The sequence below is a fragment of the Adelges cooleyi genome, unplaced genomic scaffold (genome assembly GCF_023614345.1).
Source record: "Adelges cooleyi isolate 19-005CV unplaced genomic scaffold, UGA_ACOO_1.1 ACOO_flye_CR_arks_rails_tigmint_CR_PRNA_21, whole genome shotgun sequence".
Taxonomy (NCBI): Eukaryota; Metazoa; Arthropoda; class Insecta; order Hemiptera; family Adelgidae; genus Adelges; species Adelges cooleyi.
Window position 1 is genome coordinate 9,548,631 of NW_026095871.1, and position 22,911 is coordinate 9,571,541.

The 22,911-nt window shown below is 35.1% G+C and overlaps 1 protein-coding gene across 1 annotated transcript in view; it reads right to left on the reverse strand.

The window, feature by feature from the left end:
- LOC126834801 (probable serine/threonine-protein kinase DDB_G0267686) overlaps positions 1-22,911 on the reverse strand; it is a 65,151-nt gene that overhangs the window by 20,733 nt on the left and 21,507 nt on the right. The window contains exon 2 of the mRNA XM_050566978.1: positions 9,042-9,122. The gene's annotated coding sequence lies outside the window, so the exon portion shown is untranslated. The remainder of the gene's footprint in view (positions 1-9,041; positions 9,123-22,911) is intronic.

The window sequence follows — 22,911 nt, forward strand, 5'->3', positions numbered from 1 at the left end:
AACACACGACCGCAGACGGACTGACGACCGTTCTCGGCCATTAGCGTACACCTACATTATATATTTTAAAGTACACACGGGCAAGTAAACGCCGGGTAAAGATATTTGGACTAGATGTACTTGCGAGCTCTAGTACAATCCGTCGCAGTATATTGTCTTAGTCCACGGGGATGACATGGTAAAAAATCTTAATGTCACATAAAAATTGTGTCGAAATAAAAAAAGCACTTCGTCACTTGCCACGCTGTAATGTATATCTTGACGTATCTCGGACGACATAGTGGAGGTTCACGACATCGGATATAAGATTAAAAGCTTTTAAATGTCAACCCAAGATCAAGATGGATTGGACCGGTAATTATATAAACGTATATATGGACGGGACATGATGTTTTCTAAATCTGCCGTTACATCGATTGCGTTTGCTTTGGGGTTAGCCTTTATTCATAAATTATAATATTAAACCATTTTTCTCGTTAATTGTGTTCGATTTTCAATCAACCGTTGCACCTTCATAGTATAACCATGGGCAGAGAAAGTAAAATAAAAAGCACTTGGTATCTACTTTTATGCTAAACATTTTACACGGCCAATTTTTCTTCCAAACAAAATCCCTACAACAATCGGTACCTATGACATATCATTAATAGTTATCAAACACAAAGCCACAATAACGGATGCCACGGACAGCAAAACCAGTGCGCGCGCCTTGTCCTGTGGGATAAGCGTGTCTTACAATGTAGCCATGTTCCAGAGGATAAAATCGATTTTCACCATTGGTTTTTCAGCGTGCCAAGTGATTTTCATACTCAACATGAACATCATTTTCAAAGTGGAATCGATTACTGTGCCGTTGTAGACTTCCACCAAGTTTTCCTAGACGCATACTCGGCTCGTTGTGTCTTTTGAACGATACAAATAGGCGCGATTTTGTGGCTAACGGTACGCAGTTTGTGTCCAATCACGGTTGTTAAGGTAAAGGGTTATATGACAGAGTGGGATCTATTCGGCGCATGACCGCACACAGTACGGCATATCACACGCGTGAGATCCAAACGAATTTTATTGCGTTCTCTCCGCCGCCGGTGATATGTTTTTTTTATTATAATAATAATATTAATAATAAAAATTATATTATATTATACCGTCGGGACTCGAATAAAGGCGCTCTCGGTACATGAAAAACAGTAAAAATCTGTACAAAACCGTGACAATAGGTTAACTCGTTTATCCGTCTTCACGACAATACCATCTCCACAGTCCACACACACACAATATCCGACTTAGCCATAAAATAATATGGCCCGCCGTTCAGGCGTACCCATGGTTGCGTTTTGTGTGTTTAAGTGTGGCGGAGCATGCTCGTTTTTTTATAAGCATTTTTTTTCGATTTTCCAGGTTTATTACAAAATTGTCACATGAGGCTATAAAGGCTTAACCTCCCATTAAATCTGTTTACCCTTGCGTACAGACGGCGATGGATATTGTTAGCTTAAGGGAGGACAAAACCGAGAAGACTTTCGTCTCGTCCTTATTATCATACGAATAACTTAATATGTATTTGGAAATGCCCATTTCGGCATTTCCTTTCTTGTGAAACCCCCCAATTACTCCATGCACAGTTAGAGGGGTATGGCAAAGTCCAAAACTTCTGCAAGCTTTCAAAAGTCAGCAATCAAACTACGCCCGGTATAACTGTTATCACCGACTAGAAGGTCTCGGTCTAAAATCTTTATCACATTTTTGATTGAGATGTAAGTACCCGTAGAATGTGCAATCCACAGCAAACGTGTGCGTGCAACAAACTGAGGTGAAACCAATTTTCTCTCTTCTGCACAGCCCATATAATTATAATATATTCGTTTTATAGTATAATATTTATCTTTGACGGTCTATGTGAATGTATTTACACTTACACTATGATTGACCCCTGTGCGATAGGGTAACGATCCAATACCTGTTTTGGCACGTACCCGGGAGGCGTATGTAAATAGTTAAATAATCTTGTAATAATAATTATTAGAAGAGTTTCAAGTTATCCATGGAGATTTTGGCGTTACAAACCACGACCGCGGCGACGCTTATACAATTTCACCGATTCCTATCAGTGCCTCCGCAGTGCATTTTTCACGGAATCGCTATCAATGTATGTAATATATACTTATAATGTACATAATTACTATCGGCAACTGCATAATATAGTCATATTTACGGTCTGCAGTGTTTCTATACCGAGAAAAAACGCTCGCCGGCAATCCGATGCATCCTAATAGTTTTTGGTAAGTATACAAATACAACCGAGTTTTCACCGAACTTTCAAACGTCATGATTATAATATATTCTTAATGGAACGTCTATTGAACACACCAGCGCTATTAATCCATAACTATAAACTCTCTTATCTCAGAGACGGCATCTTATACTTAATTATTAAAAAAAACTAGCCAAGTGAGGATAATTACACTTTTCTAGGAATTATTACAACTGCATGTGATAAAATCACTCTTTCATTAACATATGTTGATAACAATAGATACATTTTTCTATTTTTCTTGTGATGCGTGTAAACGTGAATATTATAAAAATTTACAAAAACATGCTAATGCCATTTTATTAAATAAAATAAACACCATTGTCAGTTAAATAACAAACAAACATTTTTAAACATTAGCGCTTTAGGTTGAGTTGACCTTTAACAGCTGATATAACAATATCGTCCGTGTGTGTACTCTAGAATTCCACTCTCCGCACTATATTTATAATCATATTAAGAAAAAGTACATAATGGTCGTTTTACTTAAAATTAAAAAAAAAAATGTTGTACTTGGATATTGTGTCTGCGGATATTTTTACCGTTATTTCTTCTAACATTTCTACATAGATTCCATCATACAAAAATAAAACGAATGTACAATTTTTTATTTAAAAAATATTGATTATAATTAAACTTTAAACAGTTAATCATCAAACTATCGAGAAATTATTGTTTTAAAAAACGCTTGCGAAACAAAAAAAAAAAATGCCAGTCAGCGTCGACCTTTGTTGTAAATATCGGTCAACACTTTTATTTTATGCAATAATGAATCGAGATGTGGTATATAGGTACCAACAGCGCACCCTTTATGCGGCCTTCGACAAGTACATAAGGTTAGTGTTTATATAAGTATTACTATTAAATTGATATTGATAGAAACGTATGGCGCGCCGTCCGGATTTTGACAGTCTAGTTGGCGAATTTTTTTTTAATTGAACCCATATCTAGGTTGCAAAACGCGCTATACCGCGGTGGTATTCCCGGCCGACCACAACCGTGACGGCCGCCGGTACAGCGGCTGACATTTCAATTTTGATGATTGATGTTTTCTTAATTCGGTAGGTCGTTAGGCGAATAAGGAATAACCCTCTGCGTGCACTTGGACGCGCCATTGCGGTGGTTTCCTCGGAAACGCGCACCGCAATGTATATAATAAGTGTGTACTTTAATAATAATAATAAAAAAAAAATTATTCTTGAGGGGCCAAGGTTGCAACGCATGCACTACACAAGGTTGCGTCAAGTCTAGATACTTAGATATTATATTATTGTATTATATATCTTAGTCGCAGCCGTTAGTAGGCCAAACAAACACCGTGTATGAATCAACGCGCAATTTCGTTGAAATTTCGTAACTCTTTATAATAATATTTTATCTGGTTCGTACTTGTCGTGCAAAATAATAAATGAAGAAAAATAGTACCTATCGCGAAAATCAAACGCCGCCGCCAAGGCACAATGATTGCTCTCGCCGAGTCCAAATAGCTATCCGCTTATTGCGATTCTTGGCCGGCCTGAGCCCGTTAAGTTTTTCGTCTGGCACCTCTGCCGGCGTCTCGCATAATGCGGGTTAAATAACAATAATAATTACCGACCGCATAGGTTTTTATATCTATTGTCTTTTACAACAGCCTTATCCGGGAGGTGGTTTTCTGCGGCACCGAGGTCGTTAAGTACACGAATTTTTCCCAGATGTAATGCCGCATGACTAATGTGCACTCAGGCATTGGAACAACGGCCAGCGGACAATGATCAATCGTGACCAGAAAAGCCATTGCTGTGTTAAAAAAAAAAAAAAAACTCTAACTGGCGCAGCAGCGCATATGTTCTTTCCCGACGCCGTCGCCGTAAGACGATTGTGTACATGAGACACACGCGAAATTTTCGCTAGACGTGTGTCCATACACTCCATTATATTCGTTTCGTTTCATTCATGCTCGCCCGTTATAATAATAGTATAAAACATAATCTCTGCGGTGTGCTCTGGCCGTTTCGTCACGAACACAACACTTGAGCGTGTACATTTTATTTATATAGGTCAGGCTTTGGCGGGTTAGGAACGCCAATTCCCGAAGAGGAGACTTATGCTAAGAACAGAACCTAGAAGCTACTCCGGCGGGCCACGGGAAGTCGATGACTTTCTATTAACAATAATTGACGGTGCGCATCATGCTAAATTTTATCAAAATTCGTGGGCGTAGTTATCTGCAAATCGTTTGTCAGAGTCCAGTGTGAGAGAGAGACAGACATTTAGACATCACAAAAAAACATTAAACGTACAGTTTCATTGTTTAAGTATGTGTTTGCACATTTGCACAAGACGCACGCATCACTCGTAATGTACAATGGAATGGACCATCGACATATTAACAAAATAGACTGTACAAAATAGTAATAATTTCTCAAGGCATGGACCACACATTAGGATAGACAGAGAGAGAAAATTGTAAGTTTCACTGCGAATAAAAAAACAAGATTATAGTTTAACCGACTATATCACATATTCGGCATTTTAGTGACTAAATTCTTATTTTTTTTACTTACTTTAAATTGTTTTTATTAAATGAAAAATAATACCAGACTTCTTCGTCGGAATGTGTGAGAAGTGGAGTATTTATGTTTAAAAAGCGCTATTTATTAAGGGGCACAGAATAGGCAATATTTGACAAAAATTAATCTAGAAGCCGTTTTTAATGTGTTGACTAATTTTAAGGTGAAAAAATATTAAGTTTTCTAGTTATTATACTTTTAAAATAATTTTTTTCCGAGTTACGATGAAAGTTTGATAAAAAATAAAACTACTACTGGGCCTAAAAAGCCGATTTTGTTATTTAGCAATTAGGAAATTAGTTAGATTTATTAGAAAAAACTATAAAAAAGTAAAAATATAAATGCTTGTACAATTTTTTTGAAAACAAAAATAAAAAATCGCCACATTAGCCCCTATAGAAAGAGGTAAAACTATATAACAAAAAAGAATTGTTGAAATCGGTTGGGTAGACACTACAGAAAGTGACTTCGCGTTTAAGTCTTAATTGTAAACAAATTTACGCTTTCCGTTGCCCTTAAGAGATAATATCACGAAATTGGCGTTCAATTTTTATCCGCAATTTGTACACAAATGGAACCGCCACTAGGTCAAGTTGTGATATCAGATAAGAACTGAACTAAATTGTCCCCTTCTCTGAGTGACCGTTTCGAACAAATGGAAAATTATGTTCAGACTTAATTTTTTTATAAGACCGTGTTCGATAACTGGTTGCTCTGGAAATAACAATATTTTGTATGATATTATTATTTTCCATATTGTTAGGAGATTTTTACACCGTCGTACCTATTTCTATTTTATTCATGAGCTCGATATTATAATTTATGCAAGTGTTTTAAGTTTTAACAATAGCGCAGACTATAGTATATATTATATTATGTGGCTTGCATCACTACAGGGACGATGCAATTATAATTCCGAGATTAAGTATATATCCGCGTACAAGTTAAACTTGTATTGAATCGCATTATTAAGTATAGGTAGGTACAAAACATAATATTATGAAAAACAGTGCGGTTGTGAAACCAGAGCGAAACAGTAGGTTTCTTCAGCGATACATGTACCGTCGTTGTAAAAATGAAAAAAATGCGTATCCGCCGCTTAATAAATACAACACACTTAAGTAGGTACACTGCATTAGTCACCACAAACGGTACCTTTGTACAACGAAATCCTGATGCACACCGTGTAGTGCAGTAGTCGTCTTAAGTGTATAATTCGCGCATGAATATGTATATTAAAAACCGTTCGTGACCTAAAACCCGAGGAACTTATGCATATTATAATAGGTATATTATGTTTTTTTTTTCGGTCCCCGTAGGCTTCCAGCCCGGTGTCGTACACAACCGCGATACCCTCGCGGTTTTTGAACCTTCTTACAAGACATTATAACCACGGCCGGTACATGAAAAAAAAACGGTGTTTAAAAATCGAAACGACTTTGGACATGTCTTCGCGGTGTATTATGATGCCGACTTGTACAGCTCCCCGGTGCGTTCCAGGTTAGAAACTATAATCTATGGCGGTAATATAGTATTATATTATTATACCAGTGCACAAGTGACGGATGGTGTACCTCGCGATGCGATTAAGAACCACTCCGCGCGCAGTCCGTTTTATCTGCAGCATCGCCATTAAACGCCAAGCGATTTCTTCAAATGGTTTCCGGGTGCTGTATTTAGGAATTCTTGGGTACATTTTGTGACGGACAGCAAAATATGGTCTGTATTGCCCGCAGAGGCCCACGCGAAAGTAATGTATTATTATAATTATTATATAGTCACAGTGAACTATTATTTCTGGCATCGTTGTCGTCGCCAAAATGATTTGACCGAGAAAGAATGTCGAACCGTTGGCTTTCTGACGCCTATTAATAATACTAATGTTAATATTATACATATTATAGTATAGTTCAAGAGGCTTAGCAGGCACCGATTTATTTTAACGGATTGTCAACAAAATTTAATATATGTAAAAAAGCAAGGACTGAGCTACTGTACTGTTGTGCTACAGTATAATGGGCCATCTCTCCTAAATTTGCCATTAGTAAATAATAAATAAATACATATATAACTCTGCAAAGTTTAGTTAAAAAATACCAGATTTCAAGAAAAAAATCTGGAACTAGACTTTCAATATTTTATTTTAAAGAATTAAAATTATGGTATTATGAAATATAAATGAAAGAAGACTATGTATATGTAAAGAAGGCTGATAAAATATTCAATGTATTATGTATAACATATTATGTTATAACTTATAATAATCAAAGGTTAATAAATAGTTTGAAAATAGCATATTATGCATATTTATTGCTACACAATTGTATTTGACGGCGAGGATTCTAATAAATATATTTTTTTAGAATTATACAAATAAGATTTAAATTATTAGCTTAAATAAACACTCATTTTGATATATAATACTAAATGTCAAAATATTAGGCTCGTATAGCTAGATAATTCTGCTGTTTAATTTTGATATTTTATCTTAAAATATAAGACGCTCCTCCTCCCCACCATAATATCATAGTTCAGTTGAACGTAAGAAACTGTATTTAACTATTCCAGTAGCATATTGCTTGAAAGAGCATTTCTAAGTTCGTGCACATAAAATGTTATAATAATAAATGTTATAAATGTTATTTAAGTCATATTTAAAAATATAGTCCAATTCCAGGGACATTATACCCATAAATATTAACTATTGATTTATAAGTGAACTAGTTTTTAAATGTTTTAATTAATATGTTCATAAATTATTACATTTAAAATCCGGGCTAAAGGTTGGAAAATAGCGGCGACCGCTGTGCAAATCGATAAATGGACATGAAATTTGATTAAAAATAAAAAAAAATTCTACACGGGCAATAGTTAACAAAAAATGAATCGCGTGGCCCAATATAATATCATAACGAATATCAGATGCTCACGAGGTCGTGACTCGGTATCGCACACGCTATTATATTATAGCGTTCGTAATATACATTATAACACTTATAATTACTGCACACGTCGGGATAATCGTTTATATAGGGTTATGATCGTTTAGGCTGGCCGATAACCGATTCAACAGCGGGGGACCGATTAATATCTGTATACACACCTGCCTAATCAAAAAACGAACTTGAACCGACGACATTGTAAACTTCATACTTTTTTTTGACAGTCTGGTCCCGCGTTAATGTCACTCATTGTTATAGACGAGCCAGAGCGTGTATCGGTTATCGACGGACCGTTATTATCAAAATATTCTACAGCTTATTATACGTATAATATATATATATATATATATATTTACATATCAAATTATGTTTTGAAGAATTTCATTTACTGACCAGAGGTAAATATTATTAGTTTTAGTCGTGTAAAGATATACCATAATACTAAATAAGTTTAACAAAATGTCCGTCACTTAAAAGTTTACATTGGAAGTGACCCTTCTGCTTTTATCTATTCAGTGTTTCTACGATCAAGTTTAGTGTGACCGATAGTACAAAATATTTTTCAAGTAATGATGATTGATTCCAAATCGATAACGACCTACGCCTACACTGCGACTTGAATTATTTTATCAACCCATTCAGAGAGTTCTCGTGCCCACACGACAAGCCCGCGTAGGCATGATGTAATATAACAACATTTTTAACCGAACCGCAGTGTGTCGACTGCATGTGGTTGTAGTCGCAGCCGTGTTCCATTTAATGGGATCGGTGCATTAATTAAAAACTAATTTGATTATTTCATGTTTGTAATATTATTTTGATTAGCTTGTTTGCGCTATCAGTATACCTACACCGCACATAACACCAGTGTAGTACCGCTTCGGTGGCGGTAATAATAATAAAAAGTACCAAAACAAAATATAAAATAAATAAAAATTGCAAAACACTACTAACTACCTACCACGTTTTAAACAAACTGGTCGGGTTGAAATAATAATATTATAACCAACCGGTTTTACTAATAAAAACAGCCACCTTTCGCTTGGGGCGATGACGGTGGTAATGCTAATTTTTTTTTTTTTTACAGTGCCGGTTATACTGATAAGCAAGTTTTTTTAAGTATAAAAGTCAAATGCGTTATGCGTACACCTACGTATATATTATTGTGTGTATTCATACATCTATTTTATGCGAAAAAAAAAAACTATTAGTGTGTCAAATTTTTTAAACGCTCACCAGCAACAACGTTCGATGGCCGACAGTCACGTTGATTTAACGTTTTTACGCATGACGATTTGTTCCACATGACTCGGCCAGCTGTAAAAGAAATAAAAACATGTACATATTATAATAATGTAATAGTGTTTTTCAATAGTTTACAACCAAAAATTATTATAACACGCCGGATTTCATCATATAATAATAATTGTACGCGCGCTCGATAATAATCGGGAAACATAAATTCAACAAGATATGTCGCATAATATTATTACTATCGCGTTAGTCATAATGTAGGTACTAAAGTATATAGTACCTAGTGTATTAGTGTATTCGGTCTTTAAGAGTTGAAACACTGTAGTCTTCCGCTTTTCTCCAAACGCAGAGGACTGTCGCGTCATACCCGTCGAGTACGAAAGGAACGCATACTTCATCACGATATTAGCTTCGATACGATAGCTGTTTTATTGTGCATTTGCAATAATAATCGTCGCTCACTCTTTCCTATATTGCGCTTTGTCATAGCCCGAAAAGCTAATACCACGCCCAAATCCGTAGATAATTTATATTCATAAATGTAGGAAATAATTAAACATCCGTCCCAGAATAAATATATATTTTGCACTGATCAAAATTTCAAGTGTAATTATTGGAGTTTTCAGCTTATTAACATTCTGAAAATAGGTATTTACTAAAAATATGATGTATGTAGTATTTTATCAATGAAGATGACATTGAGCGGGAATAAACACAGCGCAGCTAATCGTTAACCACTACAGGCAATGTGCCTAGGGCCTAGCAACACAGGACCTACTACTACACGGCAGTAACGCAGACCACGGCCGAGGGTCCCGACTTTGGGAGATGCCCTTATATTAATTCACATTAGACGAGGTACGTTTTTTTAATAATAAAGAAAAATATAAATTAATCGTGTCGAGAGTTATACTACAAAACTTTGGCACAATTATTAATCTTATAAATAAGTTATGAAAACACAAGTGACTAGAGCGCAGGTATTCCATGTGTTATTAATATGTAATTTGATATTTTTTAATATTATTAATGATATTCCTTGTGTATGTATAATACTACATATATACGGTTTACCTAAATCTAGGACCGTAGTGCCCAAGGGGCTTAATCTGGGTCTGCTGAAACATATTAATAAACAAATAGTACACTATATTATAGTGTATAATGTTGTATTATTTGTTCTAGAATTCGTCAAACAAGCATAACGCGTAAATCATTTGCACGGCTGTTATAATATTGTATTGTCGCGTTTAAGAACGTTTCCGGCATTGTCCACGCACATAATATTGTTGTAAATACATTTCCAAACCGGGTCCTAGCGATAAGTTCCCCTAAGTTTGTTTATTTTAACGACCAAAGTCCGGACCTGTGCAAATTCGCGTCATTGAAAAAATAATTTTGGTACAATAATAATGATTATTGTTGTTGTATAGGTTTTATGCAAACCGTAAATTTTCACAAATCATTTTTACTTTTATGCTGAAATTTATACAATATATCGTATTTGAGATATTATTATTATTATATAATTAGGTATATATGATTATTATACACGTGAAATATATTGAATATTATCCCGGTGATCTAATCGATTTATAAATAAAAGTCTCGTATCATAAGGTACAACTTTAGACATTTCAACCAGAATTTCGTTTTTATTGCACCGGTTTTATTTTTGACTCAATTATGATAATTATTATTTTAGTGTTACCCGATGAAGTAGAGAAATTTTGTTCACGGAATGATAATGCCGTTTTAACTCCTGTGCGGTATTAAAATCTCTCGCTAAACTCGATTGGCCGTCGTGCGTCCCGAGCGAGATAAGACCAAAGCGGTTGTTTTTGTCTGCGTGTTTATGTTTTTTTGGACCGGGTCACGGGGGCATCGACATTCAAATTGGTTAAATGTCAAACCTATATACAAGGCGAAACGGTTGAAACGCGCGACCAGTCCATTTGGCGGTTGTCTATACGCATACAATGTACAGGTACACGTGGAATTCATAAACGCCCACATAGATTGGCACAGTGATCAATTGCGCGTCTAGGGTGTTAACGGTTTTTTGTTTCGATTTCGTCAAAAAACGTATATTATTAGTGACAAACAATATAAATCATTATCGTACACAAATTGTTTTTATTTAAGCTAATCCCCGTCGAAAACGACAGGAAACAATCTAGGTCAGTCGGTGGCCGAAACATGCCCGACCGTACGCGTGGGTACGTTATATACATAATATGTACATACATACCGGCTGCATCATAGTGTGTGTGTTGTTTTTTTTTCGGACTAGTCACTCGAGACCATTAGGGGACTGTAAAATAATAATAATAATAATAATATAAAAAAATATATATATATTTATTATTGTACGACATAACTGGTCAGGTTAGGCGATCGGGGAAGACAACGTGCGGCCGCGGAGGGAGGGAAGTCGGGGGTCCGGCATGGAATTTTAGTAACGCTATCCACCCGGTCACAAGCGTCTCGTGTGTGAGTGTGTACTTGAGGAGAGCCGAGGTGTAACCACTGTATTCCAATTCTTATATTATGGTGGATAAGCACGCACGCCGGCGATATGTACCTCTATCTATACTACACGAGTTTTAGATGATCGCCTCCGGAGACACTGAGTGTACACACACACACATGTCTGCGGTAGTAACAAAACATTATTTTTTTATCTACTATATCAATCGTATGTACGTTATAAGTTATAACAATATTTTATCCCCGGGCTGCGGTGAAACTCGATTCGGTGAATTCGAATTGATGTCAAAATAATTATCATGTACCAGTGCAGTGTCACACATACATGAATTATATAAAATAATATTACACTTAAAAAATAAAACCAATACTTTGTCCGCAAGCAGTTTTTTTTCGTTATTAATATTTTTGAACGGTACAACTATAAATTTAAACGTTAAAAAAAATGAACATACAAAGTGCCATTAAAAAAAAAAAACTATAAATTTCGATTATCGAATTGGATTTTTTTTTTCAAGTTTATCATTAAACAGTTATAATTAAAAATATTATAATATTGCTCGCGCGCGCAAAAACTTGTTCGCCCTTCAGGCGCCATTGTACCCGCACGTCATTCAGAATAACAATACTGTATAGGAGAAATAATAAAACATTGGGGTACAAACAGGAAAACCTCGTCGATTCGATCTACAGATTTTCCAACGGTACCCCGTCTCGGTTGACCCACTGGCTCGTCGATCGTTTGCTCCGGCCGGTGTATACTAATAATATATATATGTACATATAAAATATATATAATAAGTGGTTCGAATTCCGACGTCTTGAAAAAAAACCACGGTGGTTCCGAACCACAGACGATATATTTTTGAATGGACGCTGTTTGACACACACACAAGCATAGCTAACCGTTTAAACGTTTTATCCGTTAATTGATTGACTCGCATCAAATGACCTAATATATAGTTAATTATGTTTATTGTAACGGCTTAGTCGTGTATATTTACTTAACCGCGATTGACTTCCGGAAAAAATGTATTTTTATAACGTTAGAAGTATATACACATATCGAGTTGGACAAGTTTAACACGAATGTTTTAGAAATTTCGTAGTTGAAAAAAAACTCAAAAATTTGCAACACTGTCCAACTATAGTAGTTAATAGTAGTTACTAACAAGTATTGCCGGTCGAGTGCTCTGACCACTAAGCTACGCTCCACCAACCATAATATAATGAACTTATTATTTCTAATATTCATAGCTTGTATATTAAATATATTGTTACGGTCTCTTTCATAAAAGTGTATAGTGTAATAATTAGTTTATGATTTAAGTTTACTTCGTTCGATTAACTAGTTACTCACTAAAAATATCACAACGGCAAACAAATAACATAATTGTCAGTTTTACTACATACAAGCAACCCTTAAATCTTAAATACCTAATAATAATGGATAGCTGTAACGTGTAAGTCACTGCTGTTAGTCATAATCATTGTGTTTTGTGACTAGTGCCTACCCATTATTGTTAGATATCCATATTTTATATTATTTTAAAATAATTCTAGATACGATTGTCGAAACACAAAAAAAGAATCTATAACGATCTAATCTATAGGGTTATTTGACGAGACATGACGAGATTATTAAAGTGTTGTTAAAACATTTTCATCAATTTTTTATATTCATGTTGTACATTTTTATTGAACAATCACTATGAATAATAACTAATACTAAAACAAAATTCAAAATCATGATTGTATCTAATCTGTATTTTGTTAATATCGGCAACTTTTTTTATAATCCAGATACGAATAGATTTCTTGTAAACAACTTATTTAATGTTAATACCTGAGTGTTTTTAACAATAACTATTTTAAAAATGTATTTAAATACTATGTAGAAGTATGATAATTGGTAGCTTTCAATCGTACGGCTTTTAGTTATTAATTTTGATAAAATAATGTTTATATTATTTATATCTAAAAGACTTGGCTTACACTTAACTAAACTGAATCACATATAATAATATAAATGTACAGTGAAATATTGGCTTGTCATATTTTCAATTGAAAAACGTTATTATTGTAAATAAATTTATTATAATGTAATTGATTTGTCTTATTTGTTTTACCATAATTTATCCAAGAACGAGTAATGCATAAGATGTATCCGTGTTGTAGTCAAATGGTTGTTATTTATTATTATAAAAAAAAGCGTATGCGGTAGGCGATCATGAACGCGACACCGTCGTGAAAAAGGCAATAAATCATTTTATTAAAAAAAAAAAACCACTTGAATTTAAAAATTCAAATTGTTGTTGGCAGTATATTGCTTTTTCTAATCCACAGAAAAAGAACTGCTGGTACTGCCATAAGTTTACATTTATTACATTTGGGTGTTTAGTGCTAAACAGGTATAGAATTTCATTGAATGTGAACAATAAAAAAACGTTTTGGCAACGACAGGTCATGTTTATCCCGTAATTTATACACGTTAACCTATATTATAGTAATTGAAAAATAAATACGGATAGCAACTAGTGATAAGCGCGATGAGATCTTTGTTAACATAATTTTTTATGGGAAAATTTACCGGAAGATCAAGTTTGTAATACTTACTATTGTACTACAGTGTAATTATCGTATACCTATTATAAAATAGTATGCGCGTTATTAAGATTTTGTTGACTTGTGCCGCTATAATACTTGTACATAAAGGCATCGTTATTTTATTTTTAATTTCTTCAATTCTAAAGTTGAATCAACATTGTGCAACGATTCAAACGATGACTTTGTTTCTATGGTAGAGTCAACAAATAATGGACAGTAAACGTAACAATACACCGTAGTATATGCAATTATCTTTTTGAGTTTAACTGAATTGAATTACGACGAAGGTCCCAGATTTAATGTAATTGTTTATAATGAATATTAACGATATATTCACTTACAAGCAAGGTTGTACTGACTTTTAAATCTGTAGATTAAGGCGCTCATTAGTCATCAAGGGTCATTAGTACAGTAACACAGTTTCGACGGAGATCATAAATTGACCGCAAAAAAAAATGAACTGTTTATAATTCAGCTACTGTTCGACTATCAAGAATCAGCAAAGCAAATCACCCCGTAGCGGTTTTGGCAACCGATTTTGTCTGGGGCGACAAGTTAACAAGTTATTACCAACAAATAGAAACTATTCATCTTACATTATATACATTTTAGGCGAGGCCCGTTGCTTTATATTAGATATTAATACGACGGGACGATTTAAAAGGTAACCAAATGTATACGGTGTACGAACGTTCAGTAACGGCTTCCATCTTTCGTCTACAGGAGAGGCTAATATTTTTTAAATATTCACTTCTAGTGCCTTTGGGTACGTATAGAAGTATTACGATGTATGTGTGTATGCGGTGAAAGCAGAGTAGTCTACTTCGAGTGAATGAAACATAATTCCCAATAATAATAAAGTATTAAGACTGACTGGTTTTTTTCATGGGCATTTTTTATATTTATTGTCATGCTATCTAGTTTTTTTTATCAAATAATGAAAGAAGGAACAACAAAGATACCTTATTTTTTCCAGTATTTTGTTAATACTATATATATATATTTAAGACATTTTAATGTCGGTCTGTAGTAGGCAAGATGTGCGTTTAACAGTTGTCATAAAAAAAATGTTCATATACCACGAATGGTTTGTAGCATTCGTGTATTGTTTTATACAATTTACTCATTTAGTTATATTCATTTTACTTGTTTTTCGAACGTTGCAGAGTTTGTTTACAGAGCTAGTAACTGTCTTACAGAGCTGCTAAGAGTAATTATTTATCTTACCAAAAACCGACGAGCTTATAGACCCAAAACCTCCACATTCATTGGTAAACAATATTAAAGTCGTTACCAAGCGAAGCTTTCGCGAGACTGACAGTATTGTTGTCTATATACTTGCTACGCCTTAGCTATTATGATATTTTACCGGCTACTCGCAGACAGGGTGAAAATGGATTGCGGCGGTCTGCGGAATAATAATATGGACTACGCAGACTCCTGTTTTGATTTCAGTATTCCGTGTGAGTACAAGACGGACTAGGGGGAAAACGGTTGAAAGGTCCGGGATGGAAAAACGGGGAAAGACATGTTTTCTGGACACACCGAGATTCTCCGTGTGTACCAGAGCGTGTACTACGGCGATGCGTACGGACCGTGACGGTCGGAGTGAAGCGTCGATGATGGCACGTCCCGTTACAGCCGTGACCATTTCTTTTTAGACATACATCCGCATATTATTATTATATAGGTTTTTATTATTATTATTTTATATATTACTATATTCTTTCGAGTGTGCGTGTGTAGATGACCGCGAGGACCTCCTCCGCCGCAACAGTCCGTAATAATCGTTCACCCAAGGACGTCTCCAGTGTTATTATTGTTAACGTAAAGGATCCTGCCGCCGGTTTCCCGTAGGACGTCGCTGTTACGTTGAAGAAAACGACGAAGAACGCCCGTCCTTATAATAATATATACACCGTTATGTTTCAATATATATACACATAACAATAATATAATATACTAAATAATATCGTGTTGTCCAAGGACACAACCACGGTCGCCACGTGTAACCTACAACGTCGCGGGAAAGCCGTCGAGTATATAAGACCAGTCAGGGCTGATCGCCTGTTGCTACCGTAGACACACAAGACAGTGCTATACCTATAGGGTACGTTGACCCGAATCGACGACCATCGTAATCATCACACACACTAGAGCCTCGTGGGCATTCGTCTTAAGCTCTCCACTGGGAATTATCGTACAAGTGTAATCTATAATCTATAATTCGACTAGTGTTGGCACGGAGAAAATATATTTAAAAGCCTTTATACTTTTAGAAGATCCTACCATCCGGAAGTGTTTAAGAGATACTTAAATCTATGTATGTACGATGCTTTCACTACGCGCTAATCGCTACTGACGTTTAATTTCTAATTTCGGTGTGTTTGAATTGATTACAAACCTATAATAGTTACCAAAGACATATTAACAGATAACACGAGCGGCGGATTCCACTTGGCTCGGATATAAAATAATATTATTTAGCAGAGTAAACAAAATAGGTATAACAAGGAATGCATTTATATTAATTATATGAAAAGAAAAGTTCGATTAAGTCTACTTGCCGGCGCGTGAGAACGATGAGAAAAAAAAAGGGTGGTAGTAAGCTGTGCAGAATTCAACTATGTAAAATGTGTATTTTGTTGATGCTTACTATTGTGAAAAACATTTTTTTAAATTTATGATCGATACTTTTTTTGTTTTACATACAGAGCACATATTAGACAGCTGGTGGACCAGTACAGTTCGTCGGCAGGTGACAACACACAGAGAAATTAAAACCAGAAGTGGGAAAGAGCCAACTGTCAGCTAATAAACGCTATATAATATATATATATATATATATCAGATATAATTTTTAATAATAATAATTGTAAATATTTTCTACTAACCTAACCAATAGTATTATTATTAAGTTTATTTGATTATAGAAAATATTGATTACTTAATAATGTGTAGGATATAAGATTTAAAAATAAATTTTTAGTATTTTAAGTGTGGCTTTATCCGACTTGGCTAGAGCACAGGCGTTCTATATAATTAAGCATTTGTGCTTTTACAATTATATTAATTATTTTAACAGCTTTCAATTTGTTGAAAATCGAGACATGCCGGCAATTTGTTTTGGCTAATCGATTTGGGCCTAACGGTATTTTATTTGAATTAAAATACCTCTACGATATTATTAATTTGTGACTGCTAATTCTTTCCATATAAATATTTTCCATTCGGGAGCTCTTATGCCCTGACCATCACGGTCCCAGACTTACTTTTATCTTTATAGAGATGTGTTATGAAAATTTAGGACCGTGGTGGCCAGGGGATTAAAGGCTTTCGGATGGCATAATCCGGCCCTGGTGGGTCATAATATTAATGTATCTTGTATATTATCATTTTTATTTTGTTCTCGAAACTTAACCGTTTACTAGATTTGCCAAGTATTCGTTGACGACTTTTAAATATCAGTTTCGTGATTTACCGTTATTGCTCTCTATAACCATGCCGGGGTCGAGGACGGGTTAATCATTTTTTTTATTGAATTAAACTTTACCGAACGTCGGGTGAGGCGTGTACTTACTTACTATGCGTGAATCGCGAGAAACCCGAAAATTCGTGTACGGTCCCGGGTTTTGTTTTTCGATTAAGTAAAATCATAATATATTTATATATATATACATGTATTGAACATAATATAGGAACTAGGGCAACGTGTCGCTGATACGAATCTGTACTTTATATTATTATTATGTGGACAAAGATGGCGGTCAACGGCGGTGAGAACCAAAACGACGATTTAATATAATACGATTATTATTTGTATTATAATGATAATGATGATGATAATAATAATAATAATATCATTACTAACGTAGGCGTACTTGGGGCCAATGCGAACAATGGACCGGAGAAGAACAGTATACTACTAAAATAAAATTCAATGTGTCGTTCGATGACAGTGACAACCGGTCTCGAGATACATCTATATGGAACGGAACTGATTACTGATTATGCTTTAAGATTCTAAACTCGTGTCGAACGTTTTTTTTTTTTTATTTATACTTATTTATTTGTTCCGTCGTGTCAGATCAAAAGCGGTTTGTCTGTTATGATTTTTCGACACGCGCTTACCGTAATGTTAACGAGTTTTAATCGTTTTTGTCGAGAAAGTAACGATAAACCGGAACACACTCATACAATAATATTCTGTTTTTTAACGGCTCCACGAAAGTGGATTATACTTTGTATTCACATTATGTAAATTTATAGTTGCTTAAAAAAATAAAAATCGATATTATCAAAACGGCGTAAACGACAGCTGGTAGCGTCGGCGATAATAAATTAACATTTATTAAATTAAAACCATTTCGACAAGAATTTAGAAAAATTAACTATAATACTACGGTCGATGCAGTTTTTCGCGCTGGTCTGTTACATATGGGCAACGATTACAATCAAAGTTGAATATTATAAATTAGTTGTAGCAATCTCATTCGATCACACTATGCAACGCACATAGTATATTAATAAAGCTTTCCCATTTATATATTTGCAAATAACAATTAACATTGTATACAAATACAACTGTTGAGGCCATTTTCGTTTAAAGTCTAAATCAAAGTATTTCATTTACAAAAAAACATATACTGAACACCTTACTTGTTTATAATAATTATACACTGTAAACAAGTGCGTGTGCGCGGATAATCTTAAAATCTTACACCCAAATTCACTATACCGCTTGGGGCTAATAGCACGTCAAGTAGCCGTTGCCCGAGTATATACATGTTACACATAAATCATGTAGCCGGTGCCCATGTATATATAGTGGCCGATTCGAATATATTTACTCTCAACTTTCCCTTTAGACGTATAGTTTTGAACACCGGGGTCAATACACCTTTCTGTTTATTAACGCAAAAAAATATACATACACACATGGAAGACCGGCCGCGTTTTTTGACAAACCCGGTTTCGGTCACGACCGATCGTTTATGCGTTTATCTATACATGTTATAATATAGATAACTTTGAAATGCACCTTGAGTGATGCGGGATAACCATATGACAACAATTAAACGTGGGATGACAACACAATTTAATTATGCGCATGTACACACAGCGTCACTATATGGCTTTTCGCGATTATTATTTGTTATGGTGTTATCATAGATATGTTATTGACTAACTCTTTGTAAATTAAAAAAAAACGTTAAAAATAATGTTTATTATAGGTGTCATATTTTCACCAAAGATCAAAACCAAATACATGTAAATAGATAATGTCCAATGGAAAGCTGACCGGGTAATTTTTGTGGCAGATTCGCAGTAGATATACTAATCGCATACCTACGTTTAGCGAATTCCACAATTGTTAAAGTTCTGGGGGAAAGGTTTTCAGTGTTTTAATTGTAGTAGTTTGAAAACGGGGGTTTGATTTCAAACCCGTATTACTATTATAGCAAGTCGCTCCTCCCACGCTATTGCCTCGAACCGCATCTGTGAAGAACAGAAGAGAACATTTTATTGTTTAAAACTATATATATATATTGTTGTAAGACTCGACCTCCGTGTCTCGCTCTATAAACTCTCTATGAATGCACGTATTATAATAATAATAAATGCGACTGCCGGCCGGTTAAGACTTGGGTTGCCCGGTAAAACGTTAACCGTAACACGTCATTATCGTTAATAACGATCACAAAACAAATAAATATTGTTGTTACAGGTACAATTATTTACCTACCAATACCGCGACTGTCATTCAATCGTCACACCGGTGACGGCCGCTGCTCAACAGTGACCGTGCTCTTGGTTCCGCTTGCACGCTTGGTCCGTTCAAGTATAATCTTTTAATATCATATGGGCGCTTTCTACACGACGACGCGTTGAAAAGAGAAGAAGAAAAAACCCGTAGCCCTAAAACCGTAACACGGATAATTGTGCGCTTAAGGTATTCGAACGATGATGACTACCTTTATTATAACGAAGCGTTTTTTTTTTTATGTTTTATTATAGGCGGATGTAAGTATAGATATCGATCGGTACCGTTCCTGACCGACGCATAGTATAATAATAATTTGCTCGCACGATTTAGTAATAACAACAACGGTAACGCAGTCGGTATTATTTATTATTATTATTATTACTAATGACCAAAAGATACTATACTATACTGTTATAGACGGGAGTCTATTTATTAATGTGTTGTACCGATTAGGCGGGGGCGCATTAACAATACTTTTGGTTTTTTTTGTAATTGGACAGTTGTAATTAATTTGTGCTTACCGGTTTTTTTCAACCAACGGTCGTACTTAAGTGCAGTGTGCGCGGCTGACGTCTTGAGCAGATGGTAATGTTTTGCCTAAACAACCGACGCGATTTCCCTACACATTTCACACGGCTAACACCTACCGCAGAAACCACTTCTCGCCTAAAACGTTATTCGATTTTATTTCCTAACATATTTTAAAAGAATGTACACGTTTTTTTGAAAATCAACTTTTTTATTACCTAGTTTTTTTTTTTTTTACCAATTTACAACAGCGCATATTTATTTTGTTATTTGCATTTGTCGGTATTAACTTCTTCTTAAACAGCTACTTTACAGTATTCGAAACTATCTCCTGAAATGTTGATTTTTATACTCGGGTGTAACACCTTGACGGGATCTAAAACCAAGATTTGCGTCAAGCGGAATTTATAAATCATTGCTTTTCTTCCGGCGCTGTTAACGCACTTAAACTAATTAGGACGACACGTTAAGATACTATATTCCAACGGGCAACACGTATAACATGAATATTGCACAGGTACAGTGCATCATCACACGGCGACGGTGTATTATTATAGTTGGGGGCTATAGTATATAGGTATACTCGTAATTACCACCGCCGGTGCGGTACGCATCGATTCGCTAATGAGAAAAAAATTGACAACCTGCAACTATAGAAAGTGTGGGTAATTCACGAGAGCTGTACAATTTTCGACACGCCGATACAGTTTTCTCCGGGCAGTAAAAATTTCGAGTGTAATTACGGTGCTGCGGTTTCGGATCTCTACAAAACTAAAACCGCCAAACTTTTATATGTAACTCGAAACAACGCTATTATTATTATTATTAGGTATTATGCTTATATACCATATTGTATTCATTCGGTTTCATTATACGCGTTAACAACGTAAATGTTTAACCGTTATAGGAATCTCAGTGGTTAAACACGGTTTGAAAAAAAAAAGAAAAAATGCTAGTGAAACAACAACAGGTCGGTTGTATTAAAAACCATTTGACCGCAGTCGGCTAATAGCTGTTAATAGTTACACAGTTCCGAAAAAAAAAACGCTTTTGTTGTTTTTATAGATGTCGTCGTTTGTGAATTATTATTATGTTATAATAATACTTAATTTTAATCGATTTGAAATAGTCATGCCGAGTTATCTTAAATTATATTTACTGTACAGCAACTATTACCAGTATACGCATTGATCATTCTCAATAATAGTCAATGGGATCTTTATCAATGAGCGTATACGAAAAGGTACTTAAAAGTATGATATGCTGAAACGTTTTTATGAAACATATCTTGATTTAGATTTTCAAAAGTATGTTTGCTGTAATCGTAATAAAACAATATAGTAAATATTGTAAAGTATATTTGTAAGTTTGAGAACAACTGTGTCTTGAGCTGCTGAAGTAAAAATATAAAGTACAATTGATTATCATAATTTCCCATGAAACTGAATCGATCGAAATTGGCTTAACGAAATTTTAGACCGATTGTTTTAGTATCGATTATTCAGTTGGCCATAAGGCGGTCACCGATACCGGTAAAGACAAAACGAAATTATTTACTATCGCCGTATAGAAGATTATTGACCCGGTACGCATAAGCCCCCGGCCAAGTACCGTCGCCAAATAAATGACCATTATATTATATATTACAGTCTTAGCCTAATACTAGGATACGGTGAACGAAAAAAAAAATGGAATAGCGGTTATCTGCTTATAATATATGCTAAGATTAATATGAGTATTGGGTAGGTCCTATATTATGTCGAACAACAACCGTGCACGCGATGCAGACAAATTGTTATTTCTCTCAAACATGCGCACTTTCGACTGATGGAAAAACAAAATACATTCTCCACTTAGTAACGATGCTAAAGAAAAAAAACAACGATTTTTAAATACAGACTTAACGAGTCGTTGGTTTTGGACGCAAACTCGGTATATAGTCGCACGTTTTCTCCCGCGAAGGTTACCAAACGGGGCATTGACATTTGGGGTTTCCAAAAATTGTGTTCTACTTGTGTATGAGTAGATAAATCTGTGTAGAAACCGGCAAGCAGTTGTGGGCGGTAAACCGATACTTGATCAGCGATCTCGTTTGGGTATTACCGGCAAAACCGACCAATTGCATCGCACTACGGCTGGTTCGTATCTGGTTTTCACCGCGGTTATATTAACATAAACGTCAAAATATCATGTAGTAAAAAATACCAACAGTGGTGTCCACGCCGAACTTAAAACGGGTTTATCGAATTTCAACTGGTGCAGTGATAACAGAAGCGTGAACGCGGAAGTCCTGCAGAAATCTACTAGGTTTTCGTTTGCTTCGAATCGTCAACAGCAATTTGGCCACCGTTCGCGATAGACTGCAATATTGGCTTGGCGGTGAGGCCGGTCTGGCCTCTCCAAAACCGTATGTTTGTGCTATATTTGTCGCCTCAGTATAATTCAAATAATTTCACTGAC